Source organism: Phyllostomus hastatus, unplaced genomic scaffold (genome assembly GCF_019186645.2).
Source record: "Phyllostomus hastatus isolate PE091 unplaced genomic scaffold, TTU_PhHast_1.1 phas_scaffold_21, whole genome shotgun sequence".
Lineage (NCBI taxonomy): Eukaryota > Metazoa > Chordata > Mammalia > Chiroptera > Phyllostomidae > Phyllostomus > Phyllostomus hastatus.
In genome coordinates this window covers 34,071,257-34,078,364 of record NW_025334017.1, presented here as the reverse complement: position 1 = coordinate 34,078,364, position 7,108 = coordinate 34,071,257, and the positions used below count along the sequence as shown (strand labels likewise).

The following is a 7,108-nucleotide window of genomic DNA, read 5'->3' as shown; positions in this document are numbered from 1 at the left end:
TATTTTATGTGCCTACTAATAGCCTAGCACATATCAATGATTTTGATAGGAAATCAGACAAAAATCCTTGTGCCCCAGGAAATCACACCATCACCTAGACTTCCCCTACCTCTCTTCCTCCACCTTTAGAGAGGTGTCCTCCAACACCAGCAAATCAAATGAGAGTCAACTAACAGACAGCACTTTTCAAAATCAAAAGGTATTTCTAAGAAAGTTAAATTCCTTGGGAAAAATGAAACGATTTGCCAGGCACCATATCATGAATTCTTTGAGAACATTTTATCTCAGTATGGATAATCCTTTGAAGCATTTTAGATGTAAAGAAACTTGGGCTCAGAGAGCCACTCACCCAAGGTCACACTGTAAATACTGAAATGAGGATGTAACCCCTGTTCTGCGTCATTCCAAAGACCCTACTCTTCCCCATAACTTACACCTTCTTCAAAGACAGTGGCAGGGAGCAGGCTGGCAGGCGAACATTAAAACGAAAGGAAAAATCTGCTCAGAAATGAAGAAGTGTGAATGCTGTCATTTTGTTCTTCAACTAGAAATCATTGGTAGAATCAGACTGAGACTAAAGAGCATAGGTTAGCACCTGACCCAGGACCCTGCCCAGGTCTCGCCGCTCTCCTCTACAGCACTGTCATTCATTTCTTCACTCAACCGTGATGTATCAGGTGCCTAGGGAGAACCTAGCACTACGTGAGTCACCAGTATAGCACAGTGAACCGGAGTCTCTATTCAGAAGAGCCAAACAATGAACAAACAAATAAAAAACACATACAAGCAAAATAATCGGGAGGCTGGAGTTCTCGGAGAAGTTGATACTTGTCTTGAGACTTGAAGAATGGGAAGGAAACAGCCGTAGGAACAATTTTCTAGGCAGCAAGCCAGAAGAGCAGATGCAAAGGCCCTGGGGCAGGAATGACCTTGGCCCAGAAGAAACTGAAAAGCAGGCAACTAATGTAGTCTGATGAGCACCCAGCGGATCGTAGGAGATGTGGGCTGATCCAGCAGGGTTCTGCAGCTAAGATAAGCGTGTCTTTCCTCTCCTGGTTTTCTTTCTTCCTTCTTTCAACAGCCAAGTACAAACGTTTTTATTTTGGACAATGCCCCCAATCAGGAAACACACTGTATTTTATCCTCAGTACCTCCTGCAGGGCGAAGCCCTCAGTGACCACTAGGAGCGCTGCTCGGTGACACTGTCTCACATGTTTATGGGATTAGATTGTGCTTTGGGGCATCTTTTTTCCTCCTGACAATATCCAGAATGTTCGTGTAGTCTAGTAACTACGTGCCTGGACTGTGGAGTCAGTCACACCTGGGCACAAAGACAAGTCTCCTAATCTTTCTAGATCCCAGGGTCCTCGTTTCAAAAAGGAAACACCTATATCTTGCTGCATTTATTGTTTGAGGGCTAAGCAAGATAAAGAATCTAGATTGCACAGCCCGGGGCCCTGGAGGTAGTAAGTGCACGATGCGTGTACATAGTGCTGTAACTGTTTCCCCTCTCCTCACCCAATTCTGCAGATAGATGAACAGGAAACAAGGAGATAAAGTGACTTGTCTAAGACCTCACACGGAAGACAGGCTAGAAGCAAAACTTTGGATGCTTCATCTAAATGCTCTTCCCCCTTTACTGCAGCGAATCACTGCAAACTGAAAATTGATTAATAAACCTGTTTCTGCCTTCTGGGAGAAGGTATCATGTACCGTGAGAGGAAGGTCAATTTCTGGGAGCACGGGATTAGTTCAGGCATTGATCTAAAAACTCTTTCACAAAAATTTCTGAAGGGCATACTTGCTTTGCATTAAGCATTTCCCTTCACAGTGTCAGCTGAGGGAAAAACAAAAACAAAAACAAAAGCAAAACAAAACAAAACAAAAACCCCTACCCTATGCTTTCTTCAAAGGAAAAATAAAACGAACGGAAGCTGGATGAAATGCCATGGGTACTCCTATCTTTAACCATAACCCTAAAATGAGCCCTGGTGGAAGACCAGTAGTGTCATCACATCCAAAGCTTCGTACTGAGTTCCCAAAACCCTGACAAGCCACTAAGTCCCAATAAAATATATGGAAGTTAATTATAACTGAAACACACAGAAGTCAGCCAGGAGGTCGCAATCAATAAGACTCGTTGAATGAAGACTGATGTTCTCTGTGCAGGAGGCATGCAGTCCCCTCCCTCATCCCTCCCTGGCGCATCTCCCTTCTTCCTTGCCTGCAGGACCCCCAAGGGCAACTCCACTCCATAAACAAATGTGCTGCTGTACCCTGAGAAGGAAACGAAGCGTGCTCACTGGCTCATGCCCAGGGGTCATTTTTTTTAAAGATTTTATTTATTTCTTTTTAGAGAGGGAAGGGAAGGAGAAAGAGAGAGAGACATCAATGTGCGGTTGCTGGGGGTCATGGCCTGCAACCCAGGTATGTGCCCTGACTGGGAATCGAACCTGCGACACTTTGGTTCGCAGCCCATGCTCTATCCACTGAGCTACGCCAGCCAGGGCCCCAGGGGTCATTTTGAAAGCCCGGAGACTGGAGACAGCCTGGTGCCATGTCTGTGACCTTGAGTCTGAGGACTTTCACTGCCATTTTCTTCTCCCAGGAAGGGTACCCACCAGGCACTCAGCGGATTACCAGCTTCCCCTGCAATGTCGTTAGCTGCAGGGCCACCAGAAGTTCAGGCAGGTTTGCATGCTATTAAAGCCTTGTTAGGAAAGCTAGTCGCATGCCCACAGCTGTGGTTCTCGTGAAAAGGCCACTAGATTTTCTGCCCTAGAGAGACAGGATCAATCAGCCCTGAATCCAAGAAAAGCAAGGGCCAGGAGAAGGTAAATGGAACTGGAAATAGGTGTTTGGGTGTTGGCTGCTCATTTCCTTTGGCCATCTGGAGAGAGAATACTGATGCCGTTGTCCCTAACTACTCACTATCGATTCATTCATTCACTCACCTAAAATATATTCTATTACATGCTTAACTGTGCAAGGGAGATAATCTTCTCAACATGTATTTCAAAGAACATTCGTCATTTAAAAACTCATTGAGAAATCTATTTCCGTAATTTTGAAAATAAATCAGAAATGCTGACGACTCTGTCTCCTCCAGAAAACTCACAGTGCATAGTAGTCCTAAGTTCTACATTCAAACAAGTACTCATTGCGTTTGTCCCAGCACTTCTCAAACTCGCTTGCTTACAACCCACTTCCCCTTCTCAGCCAAACCTATTAACAATCCAGGGTGGCTTCCCAGATTTGGCCCAAGGGCCACTGTGTACCTGTGGTTGTGACCTGTGCTGTCTAGTCCATTGACCACTGGGCACCCATGGCTGCTGAGCCCTGGAAAATTGGTAAGTCCAAATCGAGACGTGCTGTGTGAACGCACACTGATTTCTACAGACTTGGTTCAAAATGACAAGGATGTAAAATGTTTCAATATTTGCCTTATGATTATATATTCAAATATTTTAGATATATTATTTTAAAATATATTATTAAAATTAATTTCAGAAATTTCTCTTTTACTTTTTAAAAATATGGGTGTAAGAAACTTCAAAATCCTATAAGGGATTCCCATGTATTTCTGTTGGACAGTGCTGATCTCGATAACTTCTCTGCTGGGCAGAAAGCTGTAGTTGAACATGAACTCATTCAAAAAAAACAAAAAGCCCTGACATCTTCTGCATCCTCTCCTTCAACGAAGAGCCTTCTTAGCAAAGTCTCCCCTAGTCTGGGAAGCCAGCCAAGTCTACACTTCTCTCTGTCACTCAGTTACTGTCATGTCACGTTGCTTTAGTTTCTTCACAGATGTTTCTGGAATGTTTATATTTGTTTGCTTCCTTATCCATTTTGTACCTCCCTGAAACAGAATGCCAATTGCACAAGACAAAAACCACTTTTCAACCTTCTGTGCTGTGGTTCCAGGTCAAGTTGGCCATTTGGTGTTGCCTTTTGCCTTGCTTCTGCTGGGTCTAAAACTATGTCAGATTAATTCTTTAGTGAACATTTTGACTAAATGAAAGAACTATTGTCCTGGCTGGTGTGGCTCAGTGGATTGAGTACGGACCTGAGAACCAAAGGGTTGCTGGTTGGATTCCCAGGGCACATGCCTGGGTTGTGGTCCAGGTCCCCAAGAGGAGGGTGCATGAGATGCAATGACACATTGATATTTCTCTCCCTCTCTTTCTCCCTCCCTTCCCCCTCTCTAAAAATAAAGTCTTTAAAAAGAGAGAAAGAACTATAAACATATCAAATACAGAAACAAGATGCTATTTTGAGGAGAATGAGGTAAAAATTAATTGGAGAGATGAGAAGACCTTGCACCCTAGTCTTATTTAGTAGACAAATCTAACCCAAGTGACTGCCCTTAGGACTGTGGTTTTTCATCCTAACAATAAGAGCAGCAACAACACTAGTACCCTGTTGAGTTTACTTAGGGCTGGACACAGTTGTAACTGCTTGTCATGTATTGACAAATGTAATCCCTAACCAACCCTGGAAGAGAAGCACTATTCCTACCTTCCTGTTACAGAGGAAGTAGCGGAAGCACTTTGAAGTGACTGACCTAGGACCATGCAGCTGGTAGGTGTCAGAGCCAAGGCACTGGGATTCATTTAACCGTCTGACCACGTGTCAAACCTCCATGTTATCCCCTGATCTCATTAGCTTTATCCTACTGTGAACATATTGGAAGAACATTACATTGCATGGATTAAAAACATAGACCTTTTTAGACATCTATGCAAAAAGCAGATGGAAGTATTAATGTAGTAATGAACTGTAAATCTTCAGAATAAATGGAGAAAGAAGAAGCTGTTTTTCATACTGTCTTAAGCCTCCAGCCTCGTGACAAGGAGAAAATGAGGCAAATATTTTCTGTTCAGCCTGAGATGTACTTGTACATTTTAATCTCTTGCCCTGGACACTCATCAGAGCCACTTGGGCGTTAGTTGTAAATTCTCTGTGTAAATGTATGTAAAACTTGTGCTATCAACAGATATCCCCTGTTAAAATAAAAAGTATATCTGCTTTCAGTGACACAGCAGGCAACCCAAAGTGCAAATTAAACTCAGCAGCTGCTGAGGCACATTTCAACAGGGTTGACGAAGGGCTAGGAGGTTGCTTTTTGGGCAGGACCCTCAGCCCAGCGCCCGGCTGAGCCTGCCTTGCTCCCTGCCCCTTTCACTCCCCACGCAGTTCCGGCGACCTGATTTTCCTCCTCCTGTGGAGCTTCCACAGTCTGGTGTCGCATCTGACTCTCAGCAGAACGAATGCGGGAAAACCCCCTGACTCAAAAACCCTTCAGTTCAGTTGAGTATCCACTTTCCATTAGCGCTGCCATTCATTCATTCAATTAATATTTCTTGAGACTGTGCTGAGCACAAGACTAGATCTGTTGCCTGGATTCTTATTGTTGAACTATTTTCCCGGACATATATTCCCTTTTTTCTTCAATATCCCAGCTTGGATTTCTGCTTGGTTCTGCCTGGTCTGGGCAGGCAGCCTTGGGTGACTTCTCCAGGATTAGTTTGCCTGATTTAAGATCATCTCCACTCCAGTATTACCTCCTTCCTCCCACTGATGTTTGCTCTTGGCCCTTCTTGTTCGGGCACATTCCATGGCTACTTCCTCTGGCTCTTCTCCCAAATCGTTACACACCCATCACTTATGCCCAGTGCTGACCTCCTAAACAAATACTTCTACACATCATTCCAAATTTTCAATCAGCTACCTCATGGCTACCCCAAGTATACCAGTTCCTAGAACACCAGTGAAATCAAACACAATACCAGTAAGGGCCACTTGAAGAGAAGAGTGTGGCTTACAGTTATCTGTTGCATTTAATATTTGCTACCAATGCAAAATACTCTACTTTAGCCATGTGACCCAAAGTGCACCCCAAGAAATAATAATCCTAAGAGAGGCACCATGAGAAAAAAATGGTCTGGGTGGAAACCCCTGTATTCTGCAGACTGGTTTGACCTGAGACCCCCACTGATGTCCCATTGAACCCACTTAGGAAATGCTAAAGGAGACCAAGACAAGCCAGATATGTTACCCACCCTCAAAGGAGCTTCTCCTTGGAGTGGAGCACAGAGAAAGATGCACGGCACACAGCACAGGTACTGTCATGTGCTGCCCAAGGACGTTCAGGTAAACGACAGACCCACATACTGCAGTGGTCCCATAAAATGATTTCTTTTTTAAAATGTAATCCTTATTTTATTTTAAATGCTTCCAAAATGTGTGTGTCATCCTTGCGTAGGGGCCATGCTAATCTTCTCTGTGCCCTTCCAATTTCAGTAGATGTGCTGCCGAAGTGAGCACTAGGATGATTTCCGTCACCTAGCAACACCACAGTGCAGTTCCTTACTGACTTGTGCCAATCCCGGGCTATCATTTCCATCAGCCGGAAAGGCCTGGTGGCATGCACCCGGGCCCAGGGGAGCTCCCCACAGAAGCTCCCCTTTCTAAACTGGTGTAATAACTGGACCTCGTGGTTCCCATTCTGACTGCAAGATGCCCCTCAGCAATAATCACTAAGAAACATGGAAGAAAAAAAAAGAGTTTGTTATTTACCGGCCCTGGAGCGTACAGGACACACCAGAGGCCACACAGCAAGGGAGCGGGGAGCAAGAACACTGGCCTGGGGCTCTGCCTTTATTGGGGCCAACGGTGAGGGTCTGGGGTTTCCAGTGCTCACTTTATTGGTCAATTTAAAGCATAAGAATGGGAATTTAAAGGACATGAAAGGAAAAAAATCAAGTAGCCCGAATGGTCCAAGATCTCTAAAACAAAGGGCTGAGTTTTTTCTCTGTTCCTGTGCCTGGCGATGTGTTTGTTCAAGATAGTCTTCCTTGGAGTGGATGCCTTGGCAATCAGAGCTCAAGCCAGGCACTCGCATTACAAAAAGAAAGGCCAACCCTCAGGGTTTACACTGCAGTTTCTGTCGCAGTACAGCAGCAATGTAATTGCAGTACTAGGCTATAGCATCGAGGCCTAGTACATAGCGTGAGTGCGCGCTATGATGTCTGCACAAGGATGAAATCGTCTAAAAATTCGTTTCTCAGAATGTATCCCAGTCATTCAATGACTGTAAACAAAGCAT

General features: G+C 44.5%; 1 non-coding gene across 1 annotated transcript; it reads right to left on the bottom strand.

Annotated features, from left to right (window-relative positions):
• Positions 1 to 6,220: 6,220 nt before the first annotated feature.
• On the bottom strand, positions 6,221 to 6,327 carry LOC123833417. The gene has a single exon (XR_006788251.1). It is a non-coding gene; the product is annotated as a U6 spliceosomal RNA (small nuclear RNA).
• Positions 6,328 to 7,108: the final 781 nt, after the last annotated feature.